The sequence below is a fragment of the Triturus cristatus genome, chromosome 4_2, assembly GCF_964204655.1.
Source record: "Triturus cristatus chromosome 4_2, aTriCri1.1, whole genome shotgun sequence".
NCBI lineage: Eukaryota > Metazoa > Chordata > Amphibia > Caudata > Salamandridae > Triturus > Triturus cristatus.
The window spans coordinates 897133547-897154225 of NC_140586.1; positions in this window are offsets into that span (position 1 = coordinate 897133547).

Sequence of the window (20679 nt, forward strand, 5' to 3'; positions counted from 1 at the left end):
TTCTGGAGTTGAGGGCTGTGTATCTAGCGCTACAAGCCTTTTTACCACGCATCCAGAACTCCCAGGTGCTCGTCAGAACGGACAACACCACGACGATGCACTATCTCAACAAACAGGGAGTGTGAGAAGTTGGCCTGATGTATGATGTCACTAGTTCTAGTGTACACCTTATATCAGTCCAAATACCCTTATGGTGATTGGTTGTAAAGTCAACCTTATAGACAAGCTATCCTAGTGGTAGCATGGACAAGAGCAGTCTTAGGCTAAACTCTGAATGGCATGTGAAGCCAGCTGTGATACCATATATAATCCCTTGAATACCAAATGAAAGGACACCACAACAGATATATATATAAAATAAAGTGTATTTATTCTAGTCAAACCCTCAGCACTCTTTATGAGATTAGAGGTAAGTACAACACAGTCTTATTTAAGCATACATTAAGTCACACAGGTAAGTAATACAGTTAGGCCCTAGGGGCCACGCAAACCATATACTAAGTAAGTGGTATAAGGACCACTGTCACGGAAATAGGATAGGCCTAGGCCTAGGGAATCGCTGGGGCTACACTATACTACCAAAGGTTAGGAAGTGGTAGGCCCACGGGATTCAGATGCAGAGTGGAAACACTCACGCGTAATGCGTATAATCGTTAGAAATAGTACAGTTTTGAATTAAATAGATTTAGGACACTTCCGGAGTAGCTAGGAAGTCGAGACTGGAAAACTAGACACTAGGATAGTCACTACCCTGATGAGCACCGGAGTACCCAAGTTACCTAGCCCACAGGCTGCGGGTGCATAGGGGTGAAGTTGCGTCGGGTTTCGTCGTCGACTCCTATGGATGCCTGAAGAAAGATGCTGACAGGCGGTCAGTGAAGAGTGTCCGGTGGATCCCAAGGCTGGGATCAGGAAGGAAGGATACCTGCAAGCAGAGGGGACAGAGTCAAGGTCACTAGCCAGTGACCACGTGGAACCAGGAAGGAACCAGGCGATGTCGTGAAGATTGCAGGTGAAGGTGAAGCTTGTCGCTGCAGCCACGAGGACCAGGGAACGTCGAGGACGACCAGGACCAGGAGGCGAGCTGTCCCACGAAGGCTCTTGCTGTCGGCGGCGTCGAAGTTGGACTAGGACTCACCAAGCCTTGGCAAGCGGAACCCACGAAGAACGTAGGACTTGCTTCTGGTGCAGACTAGGAAGGTCTGGGGTGCTTCTTCTTTGCAGAGAAGCGTGAGCCAGTCTGGAGGAGCCAAACCAGCGCAGAAGATTTCAGGATGCGTCGTCACAAAGGCCACTAGCCAGCGGGAAAGCAACCGGACAGACGCGGCAAGCAGGAAAATGCAGAAGGGCCCCACGCAGGACTCGTGGAGTGTGGGGGGCTGATCTTCGGTGCAGATGGTGCTTGGGGTTGGGGCTTCTCAATCCCCGGTGCAAAACTTCGAGGGTGCCTCAGAAGCTGCGCTTGAAGATACTAGCATCTTTTCCCAGGTAGCCGGTCCCACGTCTCTCGTCGCCTCCACGGATCTCAGCTCAGCTGTGGATGTGGATCAGGGTCGGAGAAGTCTGGAAGTCTAGGCTCTGGTCGGGCTCTGCAGTCGGTCCCTCGTAGAACTTCAGCAAAGCAAAGGGTAGTCTCTTGATGGTGCCTGTTTGCACAGGGTAGCCACTCCTTGGCCACAAGGGAGATTCTTCAGTCTTCTTCTTTCGTCGAATGTCGAAGGTCCAGAGTTTCTGTTCAAGTTGCAGGTTCAGGATAATCTAATCTCCTGGGGCCCAGCTACCACTCTTATACTAATCTGGGGGGCTGGGTTACCTGCTAGTTCACGCCTTATGGGTGGGACCTGGGAGGGGGGTGGTTACACCCCCTTCCCTTTGTCCAGTTTGGCGCCAGGACTGGGGCTGGAGTGCCCCAGCACCGGTTTGAACTGGACTATGCATGGGACACCTTGTGTGCCCCAGGCATGTCTCATTCCTTTCAGCCCTCCCTGCCCCAATACACTAAAGTCTGTCTGGGGAGGTGCTAGCACCTCCCCAAGCAGGAAACCTATTGTCCAAGCCTCCCTGGCCGGGATCACTCCCAGCAGCAGGAGGTCAGACTTGTGTCTGTGGCAGCAGCATCCATTTTGTGATGCTGAGGCTTTGGTTAGAGTTAAACAGCAAAGTAGGATTTTAACATGTCTCTCCCTCTAGAAGGGAGGAATAATACCCTCATCACCAGAAATGGTATGGGGGTATTATTCCAAAGTGTTAGACACCTTACACGACATGTTTTGATAAAGCCAAACCATAGTTACCATAACCGTTTAAGATTATAAGGCACTTTAAGAGTCTATGGTAGGCTATATCATAGAACAGCTATAAGGACATGGTTCCGAAAGCTGCAGACAGGCTCAGCTCATGCTAGAGCACCATCTCACATGTTACCAAGCACTCTGCCTCCAGGATTGTTAAGGCCTGCCATAGGAGTGGCTGATAGGTACACATGTGTCTATATATAAGGTAGATATAGGTATACTATATCTAAGCAAGGGGTGATTACACGACCTTGCCCCAGCTGAGTGATCAGCCAGTTGTGTCTGATTGGAAGGCCAGACCAGGGGTGGCATAATACATGCTGCAGCCCCTGGGAGGCCTAGGGTACACCTATGCCCTGGGTACCTAGGGTACACTGTACAGGGTCCAATAAGGTGATCCTTACCAATTGGTTACATGGAGTCCATTTTAAAGAGAGAGCAGACAGCCTGAGACCCTGAATGGCAGGATCTCAGGCCAACTAAGTCGAAAAACCAGCTAGACACTAGGCAAAAAGTTGGGGGTAACCATAGTCAGATATCCACCTTCCTACACAACCCCCCCCCCCCCAAACGAAAGGAGATGAGGCTGTCCTTGACCAGGTAAGCCTATATTGCCTAAGTGGCCATATAAGGAAGAGCCAGCACTGGCATGGTTACCCCCTGTCTCATGGTCCACTAAGCAATCCCTCATCCTAAAGGTATCATAGGGTCTCCACCATAGGGAATCTCTACCTTGGGTGTGTCTTTGCAAAGTAAAAGGCTGGTGTTGAGATGGAGTACTGAAGTGAGTGTCCTCAAAGTGAGGCCTCAGCTTCCTCCAATCATCCTCCACCATGGATGCCTTTCTTTCTCTAACTGAGTTGCACTGTGCTCTCAGGGCCAGCCTCTGGCTACCTAAAGCTGGAGGCTGGGTCCCTTTTGTGGGCTTACTGGAGGGACAGGTCAGGTTTGGGGCCCTAAGGTCCCATGTTTGCCTGTGCCCAACAGAATCCCTCTGGGGGAGGACCCTAACTACCTGTAAAGGGGATCCCTCAGGAATGTTTTTACCCATCACCTGGCTAGGGCTACTAGCCAGGCAATCCTCATTCTTTTGATGGGGGGGTTCTTGTGGACAGGGGCCCTCTTGGGGTCCACTGGCCTCCCTGACCTCTGCAGCCCTGGGCTGACTGAGGCAGGGTAGAGAGAGGCAGACTACCTGCACCAGACTGGGTCCCACCTTGGAAGGGGCCACTGACATCAGAGGCTCTGCCAGGCCAGGCCTGGCTACCACTGGGGCAGTTCCTTCACAAGGGGTGAGGTCAGATCCCTGAGGAGGCTGACCTTTTCCTAATGTCTGGGGAGAGGGAGACTTTTCTTCCTCCCCACTACTCTCTGTTTGTGTGGAGTGATCCATAGTTTCAGGCTTCACTACACCTATGTCAGTCTGAGTATGGACTGAGACCATTACAGCCCTGCCAACCTTTTCAGGGAGGCACTCAGTTTGGGTTTGAGCTTTGACTGTCACAGATCTGCCAGTCTCTACAGGGAAGTCTGTCTTTGCCTGGGCTGTGGCTACCACTGCCCTTCCAACCTTTTCAGGGAGGAAATCTACTTGGACAGGGGTTGTGGCTGGCACCCTTTTTTGAAAGGCCTACCATTTTGGAATGGGTGTCTTGTTCAACTCCAGCCCAAGCTGAGAGTTCTAATTCATTCCCCAGTAAGCAGTCCACAGGCAAGGTTGGAGACACTGACACCCTTTTAGGGCCAGTGACACCTCCCCAGCTGAGACATACCTCTGCCATGGGATGACTGTTCTGTTTGCCATCAATGTTAGTCACCTGGTATGAGAAACCAGGCAAAAGCTGCTCAGAGGGAACTAGCCTATGGGCCACCATAGTGATGCTAGCTCCAGTGTCTCTGTAGTCCTCAGCTTTTCTACCATTGATGTAGGGCTCCTGTCTGTACCTACCCAAAGTGTTGGGACAGGCAGTGAAGTTGGCAAACCCCATGTCACCATCACAGACAAGAGTAGCTGCTGTAGGGGAATTGGCTAAGCCAGAGTCCCCCTGTGTTCCCCAAGAAAACCCAACCAAATTTTTGGGGGCACTCCCACCACCTGGGGGATTACTGCTGACAGTAATAGGTGGTGTGACAGGAGTAGTTGGAGGAACAGTTTTGTTTTTAGCCTTTGGGCAACTGCTGTCAGTTTTCCAATGCCCAGGAGTTTTACACTCATGGCAGTAAGGCTTTTTAACTGTGGTAGAGGAGGGAGCTTGGGACCCACCACCCTGTGTGGAGTTTTGGGGCCCTGAGGAAGATTTCTCTTTTGTTTTATCCCCACCCTTCTCTTGAGGCTTGGTGGTATCTTTCTTTTGGTCACCACCCTGATTTTTAGGCCTAATCCTGGTCCTGACCCATTTATCTGCCCTCTTTCCCAATTCTTGGGGAGAGGTCAAATCTGAGTCTACCAGGTGTTGATGGAGAAGCTGGTTCTGACAATTACTAAGGATCTGCTCCCTCATAATCAAGTTGTACAATCCTGTATAGTCCTGCACCTTGCTGCCACTTAACCAACCTTCCAAAGCCTTAGTGGCACAATCCACAAAATCAGACCAGTCCTGTGTCTGTGTCTTCTGGGTGTCTCTGAACAACAACCTATATTGCTCAGTGGTTAAGCCAAACCCATCTATCAGAGCACTCTTCAGGACTTTGTAATTGTTAGCATCCTCATCACTGACTGTGAGGAGCTTGTCTCTACCTTTGTCAGAAAAGGAGAGCCACAAGATAGCTGCCCACTGACTCTGGGGTACCTGCTGTACTTTGCAGGCCCTCTCCAAAGCAGTCATCCACTTGTGGATGTCATCCCCATTCTGATATGGGGGGACTATCTAGCTTAGGTTTCTATGGTCATAAGACCTATCCCTATCTCTAGGAATGTTGCTGCCACCAGTGGGTTCTGACCCACACAATTTTTGCTCTCTAGCCAGAGAAAGCTTCTCCTTGGCAAGGGCAAGTTCTTCCCTCTGAATCCTCAGATTAGCTTCCCTCATTCTGGCTTCATGCTCCTTTCTCTCAGGGGAAGTCATTCCCCTGTGAGAGGAAGCATTAGAGATGCTAGAGACATGGGAGTGGATGGATTCCCTTGAAGGGGATCTGTCTCTCCTGCTTCTCTGGTTAAGCCCACTTGGGGGTCTGTATGGGGGGACCCCATGCAAACTCCCATGTAAGCTTAGGTTAGCCTGGCTAAGTCTTCCTACTTGGCCCTGGCTGTCTACCTCTTCATCTGAAGGCCCATCTGACTCATCTGTGGTGGGTAGACCCTTATCTACAGCTATGGCACCATACTTGGCAGCTCTTTCAGCATCATAGGCCACCAGAAGCTCCACTAGCTGTCTAACGGTAGGGTTGGAACCCTGTTTTAATCTCCTGGAGGTACACAGTTGTCTCATCTCCTGGAAAGTGAATGCATCATATCTAGAGGGAACCTGTCTAGGATTCTCCTGAGGGAGCATCAGTGTGATCTCCATTCAGGGACATGATTCTAGTGAGGGTGTGGTGTGTGCACCTACCTACACTAGTTGTATCTACTAAACCTCTCTAGTAGTTGTAGTCAGGGTGTGTTACTCCCTTCAACCTACAACCACTAAGTCCAGTAGGACTTAAGTATTATAATCTATGTTATATGTACCTAAACAATATCTGTGTGATCTTTCAATTTAGTATCTCAAGATTACAATGGTATTACAACAGCAAGCTCAGATCCCACCCGCTGCTCACCAATGTGAGAAGTTGGCCTGATGTATGATGTCACTAGTTCTAGTGTACACCTTATATCAGTCCAAATACCCTTATGGTGATTGGTTGTAAAGTCAACCTTATAGACCAGCTATCCTAGTGGTAGCATGGACAAGAGCAGTCTTAGGCTAAACTCTGAATGGCATGTGAAGCCAGCTGTGATACCATATATAATCCCTTGAATACCAAATGAAAGGACACCACAACAGATATATATATAAAATAAAGTTTATTTATTCTAGTCAAACCCTCAGCACTCTTTATGAGATTAGAGGTAAGTACAACACAGTCTTATTTAAGCATACATTAAGTCACACAGGTAAGTAATACAGTTAGGCCCTAGGGGCCACGCAAACCATATACTAATTAAGTGGTATAAGGACCACTGTCACGGAAATAGGATAGGCCTAGGCCTAGGGAATCGCTGGGGCTACACTATACTACCAAAGGTTAGGAAGTGGGAGGCCCACGGGATTCAGATGCAGAGTGGAAACACTCACGCGTAATGCGTATAATCGATAGAAATAGTACAGTTTTGAATTAAATAGATTTAGGACACTTCCGGAGTAGCTAGGAAGTCGAGACTGGAAAACTAGACACTAGGATAGTCACTACCCTGATGAGCACCGGAGTACCCAAGTTACCTAGCCCACAGGCTGCGGGTGCATAGGGGTGAAGTTGCGTCGGGTTTCGTCGTCAACTCCTATGGATGCCTGAAGAAAGATGCTGACAGGCGGTCAGTGAAGAGTGTCCGGTGGATCCCAAGGCTGGGATCAGGAAGGAAGGATACCTGCAAGCAGAGGGGACAGAGTCAAGGTCACTAGCCAGTGACCACGTGGAACCAGGAAGGAACCAGGCGATGTCGTGAAGATTGCAGGTGAAGGTGAAGCTTGTCGCTGCAGCCACGAGGACCAGGGAACGTCGAGGACGACCAGGAGGCGAGCTGTCCCACGAAGGCTCTTGCTGTCGGCGGCGTCGAAGTTGGACTAGGACTCACCAAGCCTTGGCAAGCGGAACCCACGAAGAACGGAGGACTTGCTTCTGGTGCAGACCAGGAAGGTCTGGGGTGCTTCTTCTTTGCAGAGAAGCGTGAGCCAGTCTGGAGGAGCCAAACCAGCGCAGAAGATTTCAGGATGCGTCGTCACAAAGGCCACTAGCCAGCGGGCAAGCAACCGGACAGACGCGGCAAGCAGGAAAATGCAGAAGGGCCCCACGCAGGACTCGTGGAGTGTAGGGGGCTGATCTTCGGTGCAGATGGTGCTTGGGGTTGGGGCTTCTCAATCCCCGGTGCACAACTTCGAGGGTGCCTCAGAAGCTGTGCTTGAAGATACTAGCCACTTTTCCCAGGTAGCCGGTCCCACGTCTCTCGTCGCCTCCACGGATCTCAGCTCGGCTGTGGATGTGGATCAGGGTCGGAGAAGTCTGGAAGTCAAGGCTCTGGTCGGGCTCTGCAGTCGGTCCCTCGTAGAACTTCAGCAAAGCAAAGGGTAGTCTCTTGATGGTGCCTGTTTGCACAGGGTAGCCACTCCTTGGCCACAAGGGAGATTCTTCAGTCTTCTTCTTTCGTCGAATGTCGAAGGTCCAGAGTTTCTGTTCAAGTTGCAGGTTCAGGATAATCTAATCTCCTGGGGCCCAGCTACCACTCTTATACTAATCTGGGGGGCTGGGTTACCTGCTAGGTCACGCCTTATGGGTGGGACCTGGGAGGGGGTGGTTACACCCCCTTCCCTTTGTCCAGTTTCGCGCCAGGACTGGGGCTGGAGTGCCCCAGCACCGGTTTGAACTGGACTATGCATGGGACACCTTGTGTGCCCCAGGCATGTCTCATTCCTTTCAGCCCTCCCTTCCCCAATACACTAAAGTCTGTCTGGGGAGGTGCTAGCACCGCCCCAAGCAGGAAACCTATTGTCCAAGCCTCCCTGGCCGGGATCACTCCCAGCAGCAGGAGGTCAGACTTGTGTCTGTGGCAGCAGCATCCATTTTGTGATGCTGAGGCTTTGGTTAGAGTTAAACAGCAAAGTAGGATTTTAACATGTCTCTCCCTCTAGAAGGGAGGAATAATATCCTCATCACCAGAAATGGTATGGGGGTATTATTCCAAAGTGTTAGACACCTTACACGACATGTTTTGATAAAGCCAAACCATAGTTACCATAACTGTTTAAGATTATAAGGCACTTTAAGAGTATATGGTAGGCTATATCATAGAACAGCTATAAGGACATGGTTCCGAAAGCTGCAGACAGGCTCAGCTCATGCTAGAGCACCATCTCACATGTTACCAAGCACTCTGCCTCCAGGATTGTTAAGGCCTGCCATAGGAGTGGCTGATAGGTACACATGTGTCTATATATAAGGTAGATATAGGTATACTATATCTAAGCAAGGGGTGATTACACGACCTTGCCCCAGCTGAGTGATCAGCCAGTTGTGTCTGATTGGAAGGCCAGACCAGGGGTGGCGTAATACATGCTGCAGCCCCTGGGAGGCCTAGGGTACACCTATGCCCTGGGTACCTAGGGTACACTGTACAGGGTCCAATAAGGTGATCCTTACCAATTGGTTATGTACCTAGGGTACATGGAGTCCATTTTAAAGAGAGAGCAGACAGCCTGAGACCCTGAATGGCAGGATCTCAGGCCAACTAAGTCGAAAAACCAGCTAGACACTAGGCAAAAAGTTGAGGGTAACCATAGTCAGATATCCACCTTCCTACAGGGAGGAACGCGTTCGCTCACTCTATCACGCGAATCGCAAAAGATCTGGAACTGGCTTGTTCTCCATGGGATCACTCTCAGAGCGGACTATGTCCCGGGCAAGGACAACACCATTGCAGACGCCCTAAGCAGACAGAAATCCCTCTCCCACGAATGGGAGCTCGACGAGAATACGCTAGCTCACATATTCTCAGAATGGGGAGTCCCAGGAATCGACCTGTTTGCCACCAAGGAGAACGCCAAATGCCCAAACTACGCAAGCTGGCATCCCCAACCAAGGTCACTCGGAAATGCCTTTTCCATAGGCTGGTTCAGCGTATTTGCGTACGCTTTTCCGCCGTTCCCGATGATTTCCAGGGTCCTCAGGAAGATGAAGGCGGAGCCTTGTACCCTGATCCTAATTGCCCCGTTCTGGCCGAGGCAGCACTGGTTCTCGGACCTTCATCGCCTCTCCATCAGGACACGGATTCATCTGAAACAGCACCCGAACCTGCTGACAATGTCCAACGGGCAGGTGCAATTCCCGAACCTGCAATCGCTCAGGTTATCGGCCTGGCTCCTGAGCACAGAGAATTCTGTCATTTAAACATCCCGCAGGACTGCAGGGACGTGCTGGCAAAAGCGAGAGCGGACAGTACCAACAAAACCTACTCTCTCAAATGGAAACGCTTCTGCGTATGGTGTTTAGAGAAAGGCCTGAGACCACTCCATATCACACCTGAACAGATATTGCCATATCTACTACACTTGGCACAGTCGGGATTGGCGCATGCATCCATAAAGGTGCATGGCGGCCATTTCACGTTTCACCAGGACCTACAAAGGCCCGTCTCTCTGGTCCAGTAGGCTTATCAAACAGTTCCTAAAGGGACTATATAGGTCTTTCCCAAGACCTAGACGGGTCCCACCGACGTGGCACCTCAATTTGGTCCTTAACCAACTCATGAAGCACCCTTTTGAGCCCATTCATCGAGCTTCCATCAAGTACATCTCATGGAAGACGGCACTGCTGCTCGCTCTAACATCTGCCAGGAGAGTCAGCGAGCTACAAGCTCTCTCCATTCAGGAACCCTTCATGCAGTTCAAACAGGACAGGGTGGTGCTGAGGACAAATCCCAAGTTCATACCGAAAGTGCCTTCAGACTTTCACCTCAATGAGCCGGTGGTTCTACGTTCCTTCTTTGCAAACCCTACCACGGCAGCAGAAAGGACGCTCCACTCTCTGGACCTCAAAAGGTGTCTTAAGTTTTACATAGACAAAACAAAGAGCTTCAGGAAGTCATCACAGCTATTTGTGGCCTACAGTAGGCCAAGGTTGGGTATGCCTCTAACGAAACAGAGCATCTCACGGTGGATCTCCTCAGCGATAGCATTCTGCCATGACGGGGCCGGACGGCCTTTGAGAGACAGGGTGGAAGCGCACTCCACCAGAGCGATGTCCACATCAGCAGCGCTGTTCGCTGGAGTGCCGATTTTGGACATCTGTAGAGCGGCGACGTGGAAGTCACCGCACACCTTCTCCAGACACTACTGCCTGGATGCTGAACTTATGAAGGATGCGGCAGTGGGCCAGGCGGTGCTTCACCATCTATTCCAGTGAGGTGAGCCTTCCAACATCCCGCCATCCTGGTATGCACATCTTTTGCTGATATACTGTATTGACGTATGCCAATGTTTCAAACTTGTATGGTAATATGTGTATTATCTAAAATGACTATATGGCATGTTACATCAGATATGTGCATAATGTATTGCTGACTACTCTGATTCAGGCATGTGAATCTATGAAAGACACCCCTAATACTGGATAAGAAACGCGTTACTTACCCGTAACAGCAGTTATCCAGTATTGGTGTCTTTCATAGATTCACATGCAACCCTCCCGCCTCCCCTGGAAGGACTCACGTCTCTCTCTAACTATATTACGCTTACCTAGCTTGGTGCGTACGAAAATCTGAGGGACTGAGGCTCCTGTCAGGAAGGTTCTAGAGGGAGACGACAGCTGATTGGCTGGCTCTAAGAGTTTGGTCCTTTTTACATAAGGACAAGGATAGGCTACTAAGGGGAGGCCCTTAGGCCTATTTTTTCTCTATGTATGTCTATAGGACATTACTTTTCTATGTACCGGAGGCTCCCGTCTCGACGACGGGGAATGATTCAGGCATGTGAATCTATGAAAGACACCAATACTGGATAACTGCTGTTACAGGTAAGTAACGCGTTTCTTTTCTGTAGTGGAAGTTTTAAGGTAGGACAGAGGATTAATATGCCTGCTGCAAAGAACGTGTACTATGCAGATCACAAAGTGCAAAGAATGAAAATTGGTTAGCGGTTTACTACTTATGTCAGAGAGGTCATTTTGTTACTTGCAATTTATAAGTTAAAAACCTAATATAGAACAGTAATCTATTAACTGTCATCAAAGAACTTCATGCGTATTGCAAGGTATAGATTAGAGCATTATGATTTTTTCCCCCAGCCATTCATTATCCTAATATTGCAAATAGGGTTCATTTGGGTACAAAGTGATTCTTATTAAAGAGAAATCCTAACCATGGTGTTACATTTTAAATTCTGAGTTTGTGATGTTCCAGACAAAGCACTCATAAACTATACTTCCTATCAGTATGGATGACATGTCACTCCAATACCTTGCAGTTCTCTGTCATATGTAACGTTTCTTATACACTGATTTACATACCTATGATTGATTGTCTCTGGTTAATATGTGTGCAATATAAAGTACACCCCACACTGGTATGAGAGAGGTTATAAAAGCAAATTAAATACATCTCACAGAGAGTGGTAATGGAGACCTTCAAGGGGCACTGTTAAAGGATAATAGGGAGGGAATCACTGGCGGGGGTGGTCATTGGTGTGTGCCAACAAACGTTGTCACACAGGGCGCCACCAGCGCTAATGCAGGCATATTGTCTGCCTCTGAGAAAGTATTCATTGTAATTGCAACACATGACTGGTGCTGCGATTTACATGACTACTCACACAATCTACACGGATATTTGTCGCTGCAACCACACACGCGGTCGGGTTACTGGTGCACATAGCCTTGGCTGCAGCGCACAGAGACCTTACAGTGCCACACACAGAGGGAAAAAATTTGAGGGAACATTGCTTGTCAACATCCATTACTACAATTCCGCCGCCCTTGTCTGCAGGTTTAATGATGACATCAGTTCTATCCTTGAGACTGAGGAGAGCTTGTTTCTCCACCAAGGGGAGGTTGTAGGGGACATATTCAAATTGCTTCTGTAGATCCAATACCTCACGTAGGACCAGTCGTTCAAATGAGAGTATCTCCGGGAGCATTGTTGATGACGGTGGGTTGAAGGTAGATGGAAGATGGAACCGGGGTCTAAGAGCGTTGTTTGAATCGGGTTTATCCATGAAGAATTGACGTAGTCTAATCCGTCAAAAGAACTGGAGCAGTTGTGTCTGTAGTTCGAAGAAGTTGCACCGTTCTGTTGGTACAAAGCTGAGGCCTCTGCTTAGAAGTTGGGTTTCTTGACTGGCTAGAGTATGGCTGGAAAGGTTGAATATTGGAATGAGTTGTTGGTCTTGATTGTTCTGGGTAATATTGACAATTTATGTTGGGGGAGGTGTTGGTATTTTGACAGTTTGCTATTGTTGTGGACCTCATTGGTAGAATCTGTTCCGGGTTTGTCTTTCTCGGGAGTATTGATATTAGTGGTTGTTCCTGGTCCGTGTTTGGTTCTGGCCGCATCCGCGGCCTTGTTCTAAAAAAAACAGGGAAAGTAGGGGAGCCGGTCTATTGATTATTCTGGAAGTGCTTGGTCCCTCTCCGGAATCAGAGTCCTCTATGGATGTGTTGGAGGAGTTGGAGAAAGTGATTTGTTTGTTGTTGCGGTATCTACCCCAGTTGCGGGTTCTTGGGGGGTTGTACGGGGTGTTATAAAATTCGTCTCGGAGGTAAGGATAAGTCTTGTCAATGTTACAGTATTTAATGTCTTTCTGGATGTTGGTGATCTTTTTGTTCAACTCAAAGGTATTGAAAGTGGCAATGGTGTTGTTGATTTTATCCAAGAGATTTTTGGCCTCCGGTATCGAGCTGTCCTCCAGAATGAGTTTCTCGATCTCGGCAATCTCTTCCAATTCTTTCTGGCTGTGTTCGATAGCAGTGTCAATGCCTAGCACCATCCAGTGCCGGGTACAAGTGGTGGCTAGATGACTGAAGCCTGTCCGGAATTTGGGTATTGGGTAAAGATGGCAGGTGTGTTCCGAATCTGTAGGCCTAGAGGGATGATATCTGATTTAAGGTATTCTGTGAGCATGCGTGCGTGGAGGTTTGTTCTAATCTGTTTCTTTTTAAGCTTCTCAAGCTTATCTAAGAGAACCTTGGAAGTGTTGATAGCTTGAGTCATGGGGATCGGGGGGCTGGGGTTAGAAAGCAAGGAGGGACCACTAAGTATACGTTGAATATAGTCATCTGTGTAGGAGGGAGTCTCCCTAGACATATTTGGTGAAGGGATATTCTTGACCAAATGAACCAAATAGATTGGTTAGAAAGTTATGGCCACAAAGGGACCTACTCTCGCAGCTCAGCAGCTGCTCACAATATAGTAAAAGGCAAGAGGAGTATAACCCATAGACCAGGTTGAGATCTGGGTAAGTAAGCGAAACTCATTCTGGAGGACAGCTCGATACCGGATGCCAAAAATCTCTTGGATAAAATCAACACCACCATTGCCACTTTCAACACCTTTGAGTTGAACAAAAAAATCACCAAAATCCAGAAATACATTAAATATTATGGGCCATATGTATGAAAATGTCTATTTGCGGTTCTCAAATAGCGATTTTTTGCGAGTCGCTATTTGAGAATCGCAAAAGGCTATGTACGTAGGATTTGCAAAAAGTTATGCGAATCCTACATATTCCTTAATTGGGAATCGCAAATTGCGATTCGCAATTAAGGAATACCTCCCCATTCATTCCTATGGACCTCGAGACCCATAGGAATGAATAGGAAGATTCTCAATGTGCGATTCGCAATTAGAGAATCGCAAACTGAGAATGCAATTTCAAGGGTACCAGGGTGTCAAAAGGACACCCTGTTGCACCCTTGAAATGTGCATGTGTGCACATGTGGCACACATCCATGCCCTAAGGGCATGTATGTGAGTCTTATGGCACTGTAACGCCCTGAACGTCTCAGGATCGTTTAACAGACACGATAATGAGAACGCAACCACTTGTGAAGGTTTAGTTATTTTAATGAAGGCAAAAATAATACAAGGAATAAACAAAGGTTATAGTCACTGGAATCCTCCAGGCTAAGTACGTTACCAGCCCACAGCACGGATGGTCCTAACCGTCCTCTGCGTATACGCCGATCCAGGCGTATGCCAACAGAGGGCAGAAATGAAATGGCCGACAATGCCAATCGGTAGGCCGTGAGGGGCACGAAGAGTGTTGGGGAGAATCGAGGAGTCAGGGAAACACCCAGCCGGGGTCTCTACCTGAAGGGAGCAGCCGCTCAACCTCTTCCTCAGACTGCACCGGGACACGGAGTCACCTCCTGGTGATGCGTCACCGATACCCCAATCACAAGCAAAGAAGACTGAACCGAGAGCAGCCGCTCGATCGATCCCGTGGACTTCCGAGTCTGTAACGCGGCAAACACCTCCTGGTGTGCGTTACAGCTGGCAGTCCCTGTATCTCTGGTCGGGCTGGGAGTTACGACTCCAACCAGCAAAAGCGCCACTGCGCTTTGACTCAGCCGAGTCAAAAAGCGAAGCTCAATGGTTATCCGGTAGAGCTTCCGGGTCCTTCACAGGTGACGATGGGGCAAGACACGGCCCAGGGAGTAACGACTCGACCTACCTCCGTTCTTGCCTTACTGGAGCACCACTCCGGAACACTGCTCTTCACTAAGCAGGTACGTCGGTGTGAACACAATATCCGACAGCGTTGTACCTCCCGGTTCCTCCCTTTATAGGGCGTGTTTTCCTTGAGTTATGTAACAGCTCTCCTGTTTACATAAGGGCGTGTTTTCCTTGAGTTATGTAACAGCTCTCCTGTTTACATAAGGGCGTGTTTTCCTTGAGTTATGTAACAGCTCTCCTGTTTACATAAGGGCGTGTTTTCCTTGAGTTATGTAACAGCTCTCCTGTTTACATAAGGGCGTGTTTTCCTTGAGTTATGTAACAGCTCTCCTGTTTACATAAGGGCGTGTTTTCCTCCCCTCGCATGACAGGAATTCTTGACAGTACATCCTCCCTCTCAGCGGCTCCCCACGGGTCCAGCGCTGGCAGGAAAACGCCGATGGAACAAGGAGACCAAGCGCGGAGCATGAACCCCTTCAGCCGGTTCCCATGACTGCTCCTCCGGGCCATAGCCTTTCCACGCAACCAGGTACCACAGCTTCCCACTGCGCCATTTGGACGCCCGTATGCCCGACACTTCATACTCCACCTCCGACTCCACGCATACCGGCCTGGGTGTCCCAGACGGCTTGGAGGGTGCTGGTTTGAGCAATGATACATGAAAGACAGGGTGTATCCGCAATGACTGGGGCAAGCACACCTTCACGTTCACGGGACCCATACACTTGGTAATTCGATAGGGGCCCATGTACTTGGGATGGAACACACTGTTCTTTCGAAACCTCATGTTTCTTGTGGATATCCAGACGTAGTCTCCAGTGCGGTACAGTGGCCCGGGCCTTCTCTTCCTGTCTGCCGCAGCCTTGTATCTTCTCTTGGCCTCTATTAGGACAGCCCTTGAGCGCATCAACGTGTCTTTTATGTGTGCCACCCTGTCCGCTGTGGCGGGAATCCTGTCCTCTCTGAACGGATGTAGAAATGGCAAGAACCTGGGATGTTGGCCATAGTTGCTATAGAACGGAGATGACTGTGTGGAGCTGTGAGTGGCGTTGTTATAGGCTATCTCTGCAACCCATAGCAAGTCGACCCATTCTTCCCTGCCCTGGTCCACAAAACATCGCAGATACTGTTTGAGCGTTTGGTTCAGGCGCTCGGTTTGGCCGTCCGTTTGAGGGTGGTAGCTGGTGGACAGGGCGGTCTTAACATGCAGCGCAGTGCACCAAGTCTTCCAGAATTGCGCAGTAAACTGCGACCCCCGGTCCGACACGATCACCCCAGGTAATCCATGCAGTCGTACCACATTCTTTAGGAGTAGTGACGCCAATTCCCCGGCCGTAGGGACTCTCTTGCAGGGGATGAAGTGCCCCATTTTCGTCAAGTAATCCACCACCACCAGTATTGCCGTCATCCCCTGGTCTACCGGTAGGCCCACCACGAAGTCCAGAGATATGCTATCCCATGGTCTATCCGGGGTCGGAAGTGGATGTAAGAGCCCTTGGGTTCGGCCATGGTCGGCCTTCATGGTAGCACACGTAGGACACTCCTGTCCCCACCTCCTGACATCCACTCTCATGGTTGGCCACCAGAAATGCCGTCCCATGCTAGCCACCGTTTTTCAAAGCCCAAATGACCTGCGCATGGAGAGTCATGGCACCAGATGAATGCTTGTTTCCTTAGCCTAGGCGTGGGTATCAATAGGCACCTGCCCTTCAGGGGTATCCCGTCCTTCAGCTGCCATTCTCTGTGACTGAGGAGCCACCTCCGCCATGCGAATGACCTGATCCCTCTCTTTATTCCCCTCAGGAAAGTATCCGGTTGGATAACCCCCAATACCATCCTCGGGGAAATGATGGAATGCTCGGTCGCAGGCAATGGTTCCTTAACTGCAGATTGACGGGACAGGGCGTCCGCCTTCCGGTTTTCCGTCCCCGGCCGATATGTGATGCGGAAGTTGAACCCCGCAAAGAAGATCATCCACCGCAGCTGTCTGGGAGAAAGGTGTCTTGTGGCCGTCATGAACTGTAGGTTCCGATGGTCCGTGTACACCGATACCACATGTCTTGCCCCCATCAACCAATGCCTCCATTCGGTGAAGGCGTCCTTGATTGCGAGAAGCTCCTTCTCCGCAATATGGTAGTTGCGTTCGGCGTCGTTGAGTTTGCGGGACATGTACGCAACGGGATGAAGCACCCCTGTGTCGTGGTTGCGTTGGGACAAGATAGCCCCCAGCGCCACATCCGATGCGTCCGCTTCCACCACGTAGGGGAGATCCGGATCGGGGTGAGCCAACACCGGCGCCTTACCAAAGGCGCTTTTCAGGGCCTCAAAGGCTGTGTTCGCTTCAGGGGACCAGACAAACTCCTTGGACTTCCTCAGTAGCTGTGTGATTGGGGCCACCAATCCTGAAAATCCATCTATAAACCGCCTGTAAAAGTTGGCGAAGCCAATGAAACTTTGGACGTCCTTCACGCTTTGGGGCACCGGCCATTCTTTCACCGCCTTGATCTTTCGTTCTGCCATCTCCTGTCCCTCTGGACTCAGCATCACTCCGAGGAATTCCACGGATGTGACGTGGAAGTCACACTTGCTGAGTTTACAAAACAGCATGTTTTCCCTCAGCTTTTGGAGCACAGCTTTGACGTGGTGTACGTGCTCCTCCACACTGGACGAATAGATGAGGATGTCGTCGATATATACGACCACGTAGATATCCAACTCCTCTCTGAATACCTCATTCAAAAAGTACTGAAAGGCTGCCGGGGCGTTGCACAGACCGAACGGCATGACGAGGTACTCAAAAAGGCCGAACCTGGTCTTAAAGGCGGTCTTCCACTCGTCTCCGTCCCTCATGCGCACCAGATGGTATGCCCCTTTCAAATCCAACTTGGTGTAGATACGAGCTTTCTTGACCTGTTCCAGAAGTACACTGATGAGTGGCAAGGGGTACCGATTCTTTACGGTTATCGCATTCAATGCCCTAAAGTCCACACAGGCTCTCAGCTCCCCATTAGCCTTCGGGATGAAGAAGAGTGGCGAGGCGGCCGGAGACTTGGACGGGCGGATGAATCCTAGCTTGAGGAGTTTATCCAGGTACCCCCGGAGATGCACGTTTTCAGGCTCCGTCAGGGCATACAGCCTGCCGCTGGGAACGCTGGCCCCTGGCACCAGGTCGATCTGGCAGTCAAACTGTCTATGTGGTGGTAGCACTTCCGCCTTCACCTCATCAAATACATCCTCAAAACTGTGATAAGCCTGGGGGAGAGCCACATCTTTTTCTGCCGCTGTAGCCACCGTCTGACTCCCGCTCTCATCTGCGTCAAGGGATTCCGTTCTTATACCACAATGCAGGATGCAATACTGTGACGTCAGTTCGATGCGATGTGTTGGCCAATCCACAGAGGGGTTGTGTTTCTGTAGCCACGGCAATCCCAATATGACGCCATATTGGGGCGCTCGGATGATGTTAAAATCGATTAGTTCCAAATGGTTCCTCCCACATCTCATCGGAAGGACCCCCGTGTGCTGCCCGATGGGCCCCGTCACCAATCGCCTTCCGTCTACAGCATAGACGTCTTCGGGTACAGCTTTGGGAAGAAGCACTAGCCCTAGCCTGAATGCCTCGTTGTGGTCCATAAACATGCCAGTGGCCCCTGAATCCACCATGGCCACAACGGGTATCCACTGGTCATGCACTCCCACATGCACCGTGAGAAACAGGTGTCGTTGTCCCTTAGTGACCGAGTTGGAAAGTGAAGGGATGGATGAGTGACTCCGAGATGCCCCTTCTTTGGTCTGGGAGTCCTCTAGTTTTCCGCCGGTACGTCCACCACGGCTGTTACCGACCGGTTGGCCCGATAACGTGACGTCTTCGGTTTGGCAGGGCATTCACGTACGTAGTGGCCTTTTTTGCCACAATATAGGCACAATCCTTGTTTACGGCGTGACTCTTTCTCCGTGGCTGTGAGGCTCGCTCGTATTGCGCCGATGTCCATGGGTTCTCCCTTGGATGCGGTGGCAGTTTCAGGACTTCCCACTGTCACATAGGATGGAAGGGATTTTCCTTTTCTCCCATGATCTCCCTTTCTTTCACTTAGCCTATGTTCCAGCCGTAATACCAGGTTGATAAGGCCCTCACATGTCTTGGGTTGTGGGTCAATATGAGCCACGGCGTCCTTGAGCTCCTCGCACAGCCCGTGATGGAAGAGCGCCGTCTGTTTAGCAACAGGCCACTTGGTTTCCGCAACCAGCCTTCGGAACGCGTTGAGATACTGCACCAGGTCGTTGGATCCCTGTCTCAACTCAAGCATTTCACGGTCCGCCGTGTACGAGTCAGCCCTTCTGTCGAAGACCTTCAGGAATTCCTCGCGAAAAGCACCCCAATCACATAAGATGGGGTCGTCCCTGCTCACCAGAGGTACGGCCCATTGTGCCGCGTTTCCAGTCAAATAGGATATAAGGAAAGCCACACGAGCCTGACTCGTGGGGAACGCCCTTGGTTTGCACGATAAATGTAGCGCCACTTGTGTGAGGAATACCTGCACTGTGTTAGGATCCCCACTGTACCTCTCTGGTGTTGCCAAGGGGACGGCTACCGGCATTTCCACTACTACCGCAGGGGTCTGGTTCGTGAGGGAGGTGCTGGGCGTGAGCGGGTCCAATTGGATAGCATCCAGTCTGGCTTTTACATCGGCTGTTTCTTGCCTGGAGGCAGCCAATTCAATTTGCACGGTCGCTAAAGCAGCCAGCACATCATCAAGTGTTGCCATGTCTGTTATCGACCGGGAGACAGTTAGTGTTTATTAAGGTCGGATATTTTGTAACGCCCTGAACGTCTCAGGATCGTTTAACAGACACGATAATGAGAACGCAACCACTTGTGAAGGTTTAGTTATTTTAATGAAGGCAAAAATAATACAAGGAATAAACAAAGGTTATAGTCACTGGAATCCTCCAGGCTAAGTACGTTACCAGCCCACAGCACGGATGGTCCTAACCGTCCTCTGCGTATACGCCGATCCCGGCGTATGCCAACAGAGGGCAGAAATGAAATGGCCGACAATGCCAATCGGTAGGCTGTGAGGGGCACGAAGAGTGTTGGGGAGAATCGAGGAGTCAGGGAAACACCCAGCCGGGGTCTCTACCTGAAGGGAGCAGCCGCTCAACCTCTTCCTCAGACTGCACCGGGACGCGGAGTCACCTCCTGGTGATGCGTCACCGATACCCCAATCACAAGCAAAGAAGACTGAACCGAGAGCAGCCGCTCGATCGATCCAGTGGACTTCCGAGTCTGTAACGCGGCAAACACCTCCTGGTGTGCGTTACAGCTGGCAGTCCCTGTATCTCTGGTCGGGCTGGGAGTTACGACTCCAACCAGCAAAAGCGCCACTGCGCTTTGACTCAGCCGAGTCAAAAAGCGAAGCTCAATGGTTATCCGGTAGAGCTTCCGGGTCCTTCACAGGTGACGATGGGGCAAGACACGGCCCAGGGAGTAACGACTCGACCTACCTCCGTTCTTGCCTTACTGGAGCACCACTCCGGAACACTGCTCTTCACTAAGCAGGTACGTCGGTGTGAACACAATATCCGACAGCGTTGTACCTCCCGGTTCCTCCCTTTATAGGGCGTGTTTTCCTTGAGTTATGTAACAGCTCTCCTGTTTACATAAGGGCGTGTTTTCCTTGAGTTATGTAACAGCTCTCCTGTTTACATAAGGGCGTGTTTTCCTTGAGTTATGTAACAGCTCTCCTGTTTACATAAGGGCGTGTTTTCCTTGAGTTATGTAACAGCTCTCCTGTTTACATAAGGGCGTGTTTTCCTTGAGTTATGTAACAGCTCTCCTGTTTACATAAGGGCATGTTTTCCTCCCCTCGCATGACAGGAATTCTTGACAGGCACTTGGAAAAATGCTAAAAAGTGCATTTTTCAAAGGAATCGCAAATTACCACCAACTTGAAGTTGGTGGTAAATTGCGGTTCCTTACGGCCAAATCGCACTTTTATTGTGCTTCTTACATTGCATTTAAGGAATTGC